At 44.7% G+C, this 12592-nt stretch overlaps 1 pseudogene; it reads right to left on the bottom strand.

Annotated features, from left to right (window-relative positions):
- Positions 1 to 1523: 1523 nt before the first annotated feature.
- On the bottom strand, positions 1524 to 1640 carry LOC142384929 (5S ribosomal RNA; annotated as a pseudogene).
- Between the last annotated feature and the right edge of the window lie 10952 nt (positions 1641 to 12592).

Below are 12592 nucleotides of genomic sequence, written 5' to 3'. Positions count from 1 at the left end.
TCATAGTTTACAATATTTTGCCTATGTTCATTATAAACCTAAAAACTGTGCTCCTTACATGCAAGTACTTTGGCAGTATATGTTGGCTACATTTCAAAATGTTAAGCATTTAAATTTACATGTAAAAGCAAATATGTGTAGTTTTCGGTTCTTTACATTGTACATGTGTACAAGTCACTTGGATGTAATGTATTGACATTGCCAAGTGTAAATATTAGTTGTTTGGTAGAATACCATTTTCCACATAAAGAATAAGAAATTCGAAATGGTCCTGTGTGAACGCTTTTCTTTAATCGGTTGATCTGGTTTGACCCATATTGAATAAACACAGACACACCTCTTCATTTTTCAGACATTTTACTTCTGAAGAGATCTGACACTTGACAGACACAAAATCAAATTGCGTGTTTGTAATTAATCCAGAAAAACAGACAAGCATAGTTGTGCAAATAAGTGGCATCTGTAGTGCAAATTGTCAAATAATAAATAAAGGCATATTTCAAGTAAAATTAGACTTCAAGAAGAATTCACCAATTGACAAAAGTAGTGCATATAAGTTCCCTCTTCAGTACTGCTATTCAAGCAATACTCACTTTTCAAGTAAAAAAAAACACTTCAAGAGGCCTTAACTTAAGGCTACCTATATAGAACTCTTGGTACAAAAATATTGTAACTGCTCTGGGTAACATTTCACACAAAAAAACTTTTTATATCTTAATATCGCTAATCTTCCTGAAGGGCTTGGGTATATGAAAACTGACCCTGCATGCCCTCAACAGGTGTGTCTGTCAAATCAGGTATGTTCATGGTGCTGAGTGGCACTGCATTTGGTGGTCTGTTGTCAGCTGACAAGTTGGGTGGGAATGAATGCCGTATTGGTGCTGAATTTGGGAAATGGGAGTGTGTGTGTACTGGTGGAGTGTGTGCATATACTGGTCCATAAGGACCTCTTCCCTCAAATGGGAAATTGTAATTTGGCGGTGGCGGTGGCTGCACAACTTGATGAAGGAGAGCAAACCCATCTGCAATTGATGATGTTAGCCTATCCAGGGTATTTGTTATTTTAGTGAAATTCTCAGATGCCTGCTTTTCAGAGTTCTCTATAATCTCCACAAGTTTCTTCTTGACATTTCTGTCATCCTCAATGGCATTCAACCACTGGGCCTCAGCAGGTAGTTTCCTCTTCAACCGTTCATTCTGGTGTCCCTTCAGTTTAGCCTTTACAGAGTAGACCAAAGAAAATGTATTAAAACATGCTAATTTACAGCAGCAAACCTATCCAAAAATCATCACATTTGATATGACCATGATTAATGATGGCCTATATTTCCCACAGCATAATCATTCTATGAACAAGTACTTAACACTAAACGTCACGATTCACAACAGACTATAGGAATACAGAAATTAAAACATGCTTCATTGGAAGGCTAATCTCCTCAAAATGTAGGCCTACATCTGAGAGACACAGGAAATCTTTTTTACCAATGGAAACTGTACAACACTTCTCCACACATGAGGACGATTGATGTGACTGGTATTCCCAAGCGGTCTCCCATCCAAGTACTAACCAGGCCGACCCTGCTTGGCTTCCGAGATCGGACGAGATCGGGCGTGTTCAGGGCGGTGTGGCCGTAAGCCACAGTCCCTGTGACAAATATATGTTATATAGGTGCTGGAACCATACGTTTCCCCTATTTTACCAGAGAGTTGGCTTGAGAGGCTGCTGTTGAGCCTGCACATTGACTTCCCTGATGTGATTGTTCTCTGCAGCTGAAAACGGGACTCTCAGATAACTTAGTGTCTGTCAAGCTCCTCTGTTCCCTGTGTGTAGTTTTGTGTCCGTTGTCATATAGAGAAACCAACGGTAGAGATTTTTTTGCCATACCTTATACCGCAATAGCTCATAGGGCCTGTAGATGGCAGTAATGCAAAGTTTTGAACATCCTCTTGGATATGCCGTGCGACAGTAATCGCAAGATCGCAAGGTAACACGAGTAATTTGTTTTACCACCTGCGGGCTAACCATGCTCCGGAATATGAAACGAGTCAAAGCCGGTGTTCTGTAGATTTCTCCTACTTGTCGAGATTTGCTACTTTGTGGTTTTGCGCATGCGCCGAGCCGATTTTCTAAGTTTCATTTTCACGCCCACAATGTTTTGCTACCCTGCGTCTCAGCTGGTGTGTAACGGTAACATCCTCAAAATCCTGATTATTTTCTCTTTTGGAAGACATGCAAAGTAATAAAAAACTTATCGTATTAACAAGCAGTTAGCTTAACATGCACAAATGGGGTGTATGAAACATGACGCATATTTGAGCATGTTGAATAAGTGGAAGGAGCCTATGAAAGTTACGTTATCCAAGAGGCAGCGGCTTTTCTCTCACAGAGTTTATTCGAGGAAATGTACCTTTTCTTGTTTTTTTAAATATAAATATAACGTATATATTTTTTATATTTCCTGTGTTTTCTGTTTTGCACAATACATTTCATTTAATATTGCTGCAAACATCTTGATTGAAAGTGTTTATTTGGTGCTATGGTAACCACTGAGAAACTGTTCTGTTGTAATTTATATACAAAAGTACCATACCGCGATATATACCGTATACCGTCAGTGGCTCAAATTTTACCGGGGTATACATTTTAGGCCATACCGCCCAGCCCTACTTGAAGCATGTCTCTCCTTTGCTTCACTGTGGGGTTGATGGTCACACTGCCGTCAACATCTTGAACCTCTGGTTCAGACACATCCACCAAGGACGAAGAAGATGTGGCGGGGGAAGGAGCGACAGAATCCTCCAGTTCGTCGGTCTCGATGCCGGAGGCGATGGTTGTAGTGGCTGGGGAACCACCCCAAACCTGTTCGCACAGTTCAAAATAGAGGAGCACTACTCTTCCGTGGCCGCTCCTGCGTCCAGTATCCACTCACTGTCTATATTTCCCTCTTATTGCCTTCAGTTTTGTTGTGATATTTCCTCGCGTTCTCCTCCTTCACATGTGGAAAGTCCTGGTTGGTCTCGGACGGGTATTGCTCCAAGAATTGGGCCAACATGTCTACATACTTCGATTGGCAAGATTCCCAGTCGAAGTTGTCTTGGGCTTTACTTGCCTTGTAGTCTAACGCTACTTTAAAGGATAACTGCGGTATTTTCAACATAAAGCCTCTTTTATGAGTCGTCTGCAATGTTTTAGAACCCCCCTCACCGCTTTTTTGATGTTCACTGCTGTCTCCGGTATTTGCCTAATTTTGATTTTTCTCAACCTGCTTCAGAACGGCAAGTCACATGCATGTCCTTAAAGGTCCGTAAAAGCACCATAAAGGTCCGTTTTCAAAATCATCAACTCACCGGAGTGGTTACTGGTGTGCACTGGTAATCCATATCAAATTTCGTTGCGAAAAGTTGCTTCTGTTGTGTTTTATTTGACATTTTGTACTGGATGTTCGTTGATATTACTCCGCCACCGCTAAGAAAATTGTGCGAGCATGAACGAGCTGCCAAATAAAACACGACAGAAGCAACTTTTCGCAACGAAATTTGATATGGATTACCAGTGCACACCAGTAACCACTCCGGTGAGTTGATGATTTTGAAAACGGACGTTTATGGTGCTTTTACGGACCTTTTAGGACATGCCATTCTGAAGCAGGTTGAGAAGAATCAAAACTAGAAATGCCCTCAGAGTGCAGACCTCCGCCAAGGAAGCTTTGTTTTATAAGCGCATTTTTTTTTAATCCACCCATATATTGTAGTGAATGGTCTGAAACGATTAACGTCGTAATCCACCACGTCCGAGAGAAAGCGATGCGTCTGCTTAAAGTTGTGCATAGATTCAGCTGGCTCGTGTTCCGATTGAAAAGGTTTACAAAGTTAAGATGCTATCTTTCAGATGCGACTTCTATTTGTGTTTACCTTTGTTGTGGAGAAAAGGAGTCGAATCACACGTTGGTCAGCCGTCCATTGAACAAACTGTCACAGCAAATATGCATACAGAGTGTTACAAAATGTCCGCAGGATTCATCTTGTGACACCCTTTTTATGCTCGTCTTATCATAACAAGCGTACGTGGCCCTCTCTGGAGGCGCCTAGCTTCCGTCATGTTAAACAACTCATTCTAACAATATTTATCTGAACCAGTCAGCAAGGCACACGATGTAACTAGGCCACATGTCATGACATTTCTCTCCTACACCTTCACCCCTGCGCAGTTAGTGTAAGCTTTCCCCCTGCGCACCCCCTCCTACAACGACAACGAAACAACCAAGCCCCGCCACCTTGTGGCAGGTCGCAAGATTGCAGCACGAACAGACAAACATCCAGACTCGGGCGATCACATTACCTCCTTGGCGGAGGTAATTAGGCAAAAATTTCGGAGACAGCAGTAAACATCAAAAAAAGCGGTGGGGGGGGGGGTTCTAAAACATTGCAGACGAGTCACAAGAGGTTTAATGTTGAAAATACCGCAAATAGCGAGTAACTCCTCGCTGTTGGTCCACAAAAACGTACCTCGAGCCATTGTTTTGAAAGGTACAGGAAGTCACGCATGTTATTTGGTGTCGATTCTGAGGATTGTGATTGGCTTGCATGGCTTCCTTTCCCTACACTGCCGCCAATAGGTTTGGCATTATGGTGCTTGATGGCATATTTATGCAGGTTGATTTAACTGACAAGTTTTTGAAAACAATGTTATTATTGAAAACGGAGGGGGGAAATATTCATTTCTCTAAATACTCGGCTGTGTAAATGTGGCCTTAAATCCATTTTGGGATACATCAGGACTACCAGTGCTAGTTAGAAAAATGGTAGTCGAATGTTCAAAAAGATTTGAGTATTTGTATGAAACATATGTGAAGAACAGCCAGATGCCAAGAGATTACAATAAGTCATTTTAATTTGAAAAGCCAATACATTAGTCATTTGGAACAAACAACCTCCCCATTGACGTTCCTGAAAGTGAACAGAAGGATTAGAAAGCAAAGTTTCAGACTGAAAACTGGATCAATCCCTGAGAATAACTGCTGTGTTGGGGACGAACTCACCGAGCTCAGCTGGACCAGCTGCGTCTCGTCAAAGGCCGACGAGGTTTATGGGGCACCTTGAACTGGGCACCTGGACGCCTGTTTTGGTAGCGGTTCATTGGTGCATAGCCCTGCTGCTGGGGCAACTGCGGCTTGGGCACCACCGGCTGCTTCTGGGGCACGACCTGCTGCTGGGGCAACTGCTGCTTCACCTGCAGCTGCTGCTGGGGCACCTGCTGAAGGTAGACCTGCTGCTGGGGCAACTGCTTCTGCACCTGCTGCTGGGGCAACTGCGGCTGGGGCAACGGCTGCTTCACCTGCGGCTGCTGGGGCAACTGCTGCTGGGGCAACGGCTGCTTCACCTGCGGCTGCTGGGGCACCACCTGCTGCTTCTGGGGCAACTGCTGCTTCACCTGCGGCTGCTGGGGCAACTGCTGCTGGGGCAACTGCTGCTTCACCTGCGGCTGCTGGGGCAACTGCTGCTGGGGCAACTGCTGCTTCACCTGCGGCTGCTGGGGCACCACCTGCTGCTTCTGGGGCAACTGCTGCTTCACCGGCTGGGGCAACTGCGGATGCTGGGGCACCTGCTGAAGGTATACCTGCTGCTGGGGCAACTGCGGCTGCTGGGGCACCACCTGCTGCTTCTGGGGCAACTGCTGCTTCACCGGCTGGGGCAACTGCGGATGCTGGGGCAACTGCTGAAGGTAGACCTGCTGCTGGGGCAACTGCTGAAGGTAGACCTGCTGCTGGGGCAACTGCTGAAGGTAGACCTGCTGCTGGGGCAACTGCTGAAGGTAGACCTGCTGCTGGGGCAACTGCTTCTGCTGGGGCTTCTGCTGGGGCACCTGCTGAAGGTAGACCTGCTGCTGGGGCAAATGCTTCTGCTGGGGCACCTGCTGAAGGTAGACCTGCTGCTGGGGCAACGGCACCTGCTGGGGCACCTGCTGAAGGTAGACGGGCTGGGGCACCTGCTGGGCCAACTGCTGAAGGTAGACGGGCTGGGGCACCTGCTGGGCCAACTGCTGAAGGTAGACGGGCTGAGACTGCTTCTGCTGGGGCAACTGCTGCTGGGGCAACTGCTGCTGCTGGGGCACCTGCTGAAGGTAGACCTGCTGGGACTGCTTCTGCTGGGGCAACTGCTGCTGCTGGGGCAACTGCTGCTGCTGGGGCAACTGCTGCTGCTGGGGCAACTGCTGCTGCTGGGGCAACGGACCCCCTACTGGGTAGACCGGCTCAACAGGAAACACGGGCTCTTCCTTTTCATGTTGCTTTGCAGTTCCAGGACTGTAGGCTGTTGGGAACACATTTTAGTCCATGTATATAACCAGCAAAGTTATTATTTCCATCAAGCTTACCATTTACTTCATGTCTTCCAAAATGTATCAGGGACAGCAGCAACAATCTAGAGAAGACAATACACTTAATGAATATTCCATTTATACTAAATAAATGGATCAACTTATTCAAAAAACAAGTTGAAACTTACCTAAACAGAAGCTTCATCACATCAGTCATGGTTGGCGTCAAACTCAGACACGTCTAGCAACTACTGCCCAGACACAAAATTTGACTAATGACAAAACAGTGAGTCCCTGCAGTCAGTCTGAAACCCTTTTTACTTCCCTTTGCATCATTGCTAAGTGGACACAGGTGTTAGTCGTTTGAGGTCGGGGAGGCTCGTCATGCTGCAGGAGAACTTTACTGCATGTCAAACTAAGACATTGAATAGTTTTACTTTTGCACGTGCAACACTGTTTTAGTTTCTCTCTGATTTCATATATCGGGATGATAAGTTGATCAGAATGATGAGGCTGTAATATTTGGAGCCATTTACCAAACTGAAAGCCTGGTTTAGATGTTTGCTCATCAACATAAAATTCTTAATGTGTGTCAGAGCTGGTGTTATAGTCTTGCATTCCTTTTCTTTGCTTTTAAATTGGTTATATAGTTTGATGTGGACCGGCCAGTTGGTCTTAGGAGCTGATTTGAACACAGCAAATGTCTTACATTCTGTCTTCTTTCTTTATATTCTTTATAGAAGAGTACATGAAAAATAAAGTTTAACCCTCATACCTGATTTAAAACACAACTTAATTTCCTAAAAGGCACATTTTTGTCCCCTTTTAAAACAACCTAAAAACATCATATGTTAATATTTTTTTCCGCTTTTTTTTCCGTAGATCTATTATTCCCCTTCAGTTCTGATCATTCTGAAATCTGAAAATTCGGGCATAGTTGCTCACTCTCCATCGACTCCAATTGATTGTGGTGCTCGCCTAGAGTGAGGAGACCCACCCAATATGGCGGCGACGCTGTTACACTCCAGCACGCCATGAGGCGTCTACGTATATTATGTCTATGGTTGAGACGGTCTGACTCTGTACCACCACATAACAGAAGCTAAGCTGTTATTTTTTTCCCATTTGTTTTGAAATATTATAGTTTTGACAAAAAATAAATAATGAGAATAAATATACATATATAGATAGGCTATATATCTGATACCTGATCGGGATGAAACGTCCGATTCCGATCGAGTCAGAAACCACGTGATCGGATCGGGATATCCCTAAATCACGGTCACGACGCCTCTTTTCTGTGAAGATATGAGCGCCCTCAGTTCTCACCTGAAGACGTCCAGCAGGTCGACAGAACTGCATAGCGATGCTGGCTACAGCAAAGAAAACCCAACATGAACGGTTTTGGTCTCATCAAGTGTCGTCTAAAATAGGGCTTCAGCCCCCCTAAAATAGTCTTAAGCCCCCCTAAATAATTTTATGTTAATTTATTAAATTATTATTTTTTTATTTTTTTAAAAAAAAATGCCGACAAATTCAATATAATGTGGCCAGAATATGAGTTTAAATAAATAATCATACAACCAGTCATTATTAACTTAAAGCAGGGCTCAGTAATACGGGGTTTGTTTACCATGCAATACACACCCCAAAGCTGTAGGGGGAGCTCCGTAGAAAATAGGCGACGTAAACCCATCAGAGGCAATTTACGGTTTATTTTTCAAGACACTGGCAGAGAGTTGGAGAAGTAGAGATGCTTAACTCGAATCTTTTGGGCAATCCGGGCTGATTGGATCATTTCGAGGAGGGGATTCGAGTTATACGGACCACTTGAATCACTTGAGTCACTTATTAAAAAAAAAAAAAAACCTTTCTGCCGCTTAGTGGCTATGCGCCTCGCCTTTTTTTGTCCCATTTATCAATTCATTTTGATGAATCAAAGAGCAGCCTACGGCTACAAGTTCATTCATTTATTTTTGTCAAGTAATAATTCAATGCCATTTTATCTGAAAGCCAGACACAACAGCTAGTGTGTGCATTTACACAGCGACAAATGTGGTAGCATTAGGTGAGGCAATGTGTTTAGACCTACAAGTAAACAACATGGAATGATCTTGCCCTCCCTATGTCACTAAATGATTATTTTTCAACGACTGTACAAGATGCATGAAGCCACGCTAACCGACCCTGTAGCTGCCTGTAGCTGTCTGTAGCTGCCGACTGTAGCTGCCTACTGTAGCTGCCTGTAGCTGCCTGTAGCTGCCTGTAGCTGCCGACTGTAGCTGCCGACTGTAGCTGCCTACTGTAGCTGCCTGTAGCTGCCTGTAGCTGCCTGTAGCTGCCTACTGTAGCTGCCTGTAGCTGCCTGTAGCTGCCTACTGTAGCTGCCTGTAGCTGCCTGTAGCTGCCTACTGTAGCTGCCTACTGTAGCTGCCTGTAGCTGCCTACTGTAGCTGCCTGTAGCTGCCTATAGCTGCCTACTGTAGCTGCCTGTAGCTGCCTACTGTAGCTGTCTGTAGCTGCCTGTAGCTGCCTGTAGCTGCCTACTGTAGCTGCCTACTGTAGCTGCCTACTGTAGCTGCCTACTGTAGCTGCCTGTAGCTGCCTACTGTAGCTGCCTGTAGCTGCCTGTAGCTGTCTGTAGCTGCCTACTGTAGCTGCCTACTGTAGCTGCCTGTAGCTGCCTACTGTAGCTGCCTGTAGCTGCCTACTGTAGCTGCCTACTGTAGCTGCCTGTAGCTGCCTACTGTAGCTGCCTGTAGCTGCCTGTAGCTGCCTACTGTAGCTGCCTGTAGCTGCCTGTAGCTGCCTGTAGCTGCCTGTAGCTGCCGACTGGGCGCTCGCTCGTCAAGTCACGAGACAGAATCGAAACTTAAAAAGCTCCGAGTTGGCATGGATCCGCTACTTGCCCGTCTGACCGCTGATCGCTGGCTCTGGGTGACTCAGCGGTCAGACGGGCAAGTAGCGGTGGTTCTGCCATCACGATATCTATTACAAACTATATTACAACTCTAGAAGCTAACCGCATTCAATTTAGCCTTCGACAGCTAATGGAGAGGGGGGGTGTCTCTCAGGCTACCTGGCTCGGCTCAGAGCCCTTTACGACCTGCCGTGAAGCAGTAGTTCTCGGCTCTCGTGTGTCGCGAGACTTCCAGAGCTAAACAAAGCACGCGGCGCCACAGGCAAAGTTGCAAGCGCTGTTTCGGGCTAGGGCCACCAGATGGAGATGGAAATGTCACCGTTTTCATCTGAACGGGTCAGCCAAGCAAACTGATGATTGCCAAGCAATTTTATGACCATGAAAAAGTTGCATAGCATGTCTTTAAATATGATCATTATCTTAGTTTCCCTATAGTGAAAGGTAGAGAGTCAGGGTCAGTGCGTCGTTATCCAATCCATTCCACTTGTTCATAGAGCACGCCCACATCACTGAACTCCAGTACACGTGCAACCTAGGTTGCACTCGTCTCGGCACCTGGGCACCTGCAGCTTGTGTACCGGGAGCGGAGCACACAGAACCAAAAAATGGATTTAGGAATTTTTTCAAGAGAGTAAGTGTTCATCACTGCTGTTGGTGACAATAAGTTAGCTCCAGCCCCCCAGCTAACAACAGAAAGTCCCATGTAATTAATGAACGAAATGCTCCCTGTTTGACAAATTAAAACCGGGCTTGCAGAGAGCCCCCTGTACAGGAGACAGCGTGTGTTGTGTGCTGAAAAAGATCTCTGTGCACGTCTTACCTTAGTTGTTTTGCAGTCAAAAGTTACATTTCGGCTCTAAAAGAACGCTGCTACATAGCTAACTTGTTAATCTGAAATGCACTGTGAAGGTCCTGGTTGTTTATAGAGTTAGCTGTGCGGTCCTTTTTTTTTTTTTTTTACCATATACTATCTTTGGGGTGACTTCCTTCTAGACCAGGAGCCCAGAGGGGTCAGCCTAGCTGAGAAGGTTACCAATTTTTATGGGTACTATGATGTCTGGCATGGTCCCCAGATAGAGGAACGGCACGTCTGCCGGGTTCCCTCTGGTGGGTGTGGCAAGCGGGGGTGTAAAACTGGCACCCAAAAAATGGGCTAGGTTAGCTGGTGAGGTTACCACTTGAAACCTGTTAACAATTGTTTGTCCCCTGGTCCCCTGATTGAGGAATGGCCACTTCCATACATTTTTGTTGGTGGACGGGGCTCTCCAGACATCAATTACAATGGGTTAAAAATGGGAAAGATCAACTGGTGGGGTTACCAGTTGAATCCTGTTGTCAATAATGGTTCTCTGACATTTCCAGTAGTGGAGTACCCCTGCCCTCGTGACCACTAGGGAGTTTGTAGTTACATCACTCAAAGTACGTCTTGACAAATGAACACACCAATGAAATGTTATTTTGCTGTTAAATTTAATGATCCTGTTCAGTTTATTAATCTTGGAGCTGTTTTCTGTAAATTGCTTAACCATAGAAATTAAAACTAACATACAGTTTAAAAATACAACATGTAACATAACAGTACAGCAGAACATAGAACAATAAAAATTTACCTCGAAACCGAGGTGTGTGAGACAAACAGTGAACTGTAGTGTTAGTCCTCCTGGTCTGAGTCTTCAGACTCCTCACTCCAAGGCTCATCTGAGGACTCAGTGTTGTCCTCCTGACTGTGTGACTCGGTACTCGCTGAGAACAAGTGGTGTGGAATAGTTGGACCATTGAACCAGTTTGGCTGCAACATTCCGTCTTTCACACACCACCCATAGTCGGTCACTGACAAGCCATCTGTCGGACATGGCAGTGTTGCCAGCGTCCAGACAATACTCACATAACGTGTCCTAAGCACATGCATCTCCAGAGCTCGTCGTGACGGTGGCAGCAAGGCACAATCAACCCTCTTCACATTCGCCAGTGGACTCTCCTGCAAAAGTAAGAGGCATAGGTCAACATATAGACATACAGTAGGTGTCTGTGTGTGTGTGTGTGTGTGTGTGTGTGTGTGTGTGTGTGTGTGTGTGTGTGTGTGTGTGTGTGTGTAAGTATGTGTGTGTGTAAGTATGTGTGCTTTTGGGAACCTGCAGCCAAAGGCCTCAGAAAAAAAGATCTTTTTCATCTTTTTCTGAACATGGCCAGTGAAGGGGCACTTGGTGGGCGAGTGTATTCCATAGGGTGGGGAGGGGGTGATGTGCATGTGAGGAACCTGTATTACACTGGTACTGAAAAAACTACACTTGCCTTACTGATGTTGCCACTCATCTCCATCAGTTTCAGGTAGCGTGCTTCATTTGTGTCTTGTGTACTCTGTTGGGGCAGTCCTTCTTCGAAGCCATTGCCTTGGGTTGGCTCTTCTCCCTCCTCATTGTCTCCGTCCATCTCAGTACATGTCAGCGCACTGAAGCAAGATAGATTATGATCAAGTCACCACCAGAATTCATTGTGGAAGGCCTATAAGCTTAAATAATTCTTAGGTCTATCAATTAAATATTCAGAATTATCAACTGAATGAGTTTCTAAGATCCTAAGCCTATATCTGGAAGAATGGGTTTGCAGGCAGTGATTTTGCAACCTTCAGATATACAGATATATGTACACACATACAGTACGTACATACATACATACATACATACATACATACATGCATACATACATGCATACATACATGCATATGCAAATAGTGAACTCAACAAGGAGGGGCAAATACTGATAGGGCTACATTTATAAAGAAATTGGAAAATTCATGAATATTAATATTACATGATAATAGAAAATGTTTGAACCAACCTTCAGCAGTCTTCTGCTTGATCCAAATAACAGTCCGTTCCCATTGATTGAATGAACACAGAAATTTGAGATTGTAAAAAATGTGAAAAATCTGGAAAATGAGGACGGTGATCTGAAGCCTTCAGATGATTGGATATTACTGTGCATGTGGCAAGGATCAGCTCCTTTATCCCTTACGTTGTGTTAGGGAAAAAAGTAACACTCTATTAGTAATTGACTCGGTAGACAAAGTGACATGGACTTATGTTGATTCAAATTTCAGGACATTATTCAGCGCGCAATTAAGATTTTATGTTTTTTGCCAGCAACTAACACAGATATTTCAAGTAAATGCTATAACTTTTGAAAGAGTGGACGGATCTTCACCAAATTTTGTGTGGTAATGCTCTATGATTGGTACATGAAAAGATTTGATTTCGCAGGGCAAGGCTTTTAAGACGACCGACTTTTAACACAAGCGACTTTATATTTGGCCCATTACTTTTGAACAAGTGCTTGGATTTGCTCCAGTCCTC

The sequence above is a fragment of the Odontesthes bonariensis genome, chromosome 7 (genome assembly GCF_027942865.1).
Source record: "Odontesthes bonariensis isolate fOdoBon6 chromosome 7, fOdoBon6.hap1, whole genome shotgun sequence".
NCBI lineage: Eukaryota > Metazoa > Chordata > Actinopteri > Atheriniformes > Atherinopsidae > Odontesthes > Odontesthes bonariensis.
Note: the sequence above shows the minus strand (reverse complement) of the source record. Positions and strands in the feature narration are given on the sequence as shown.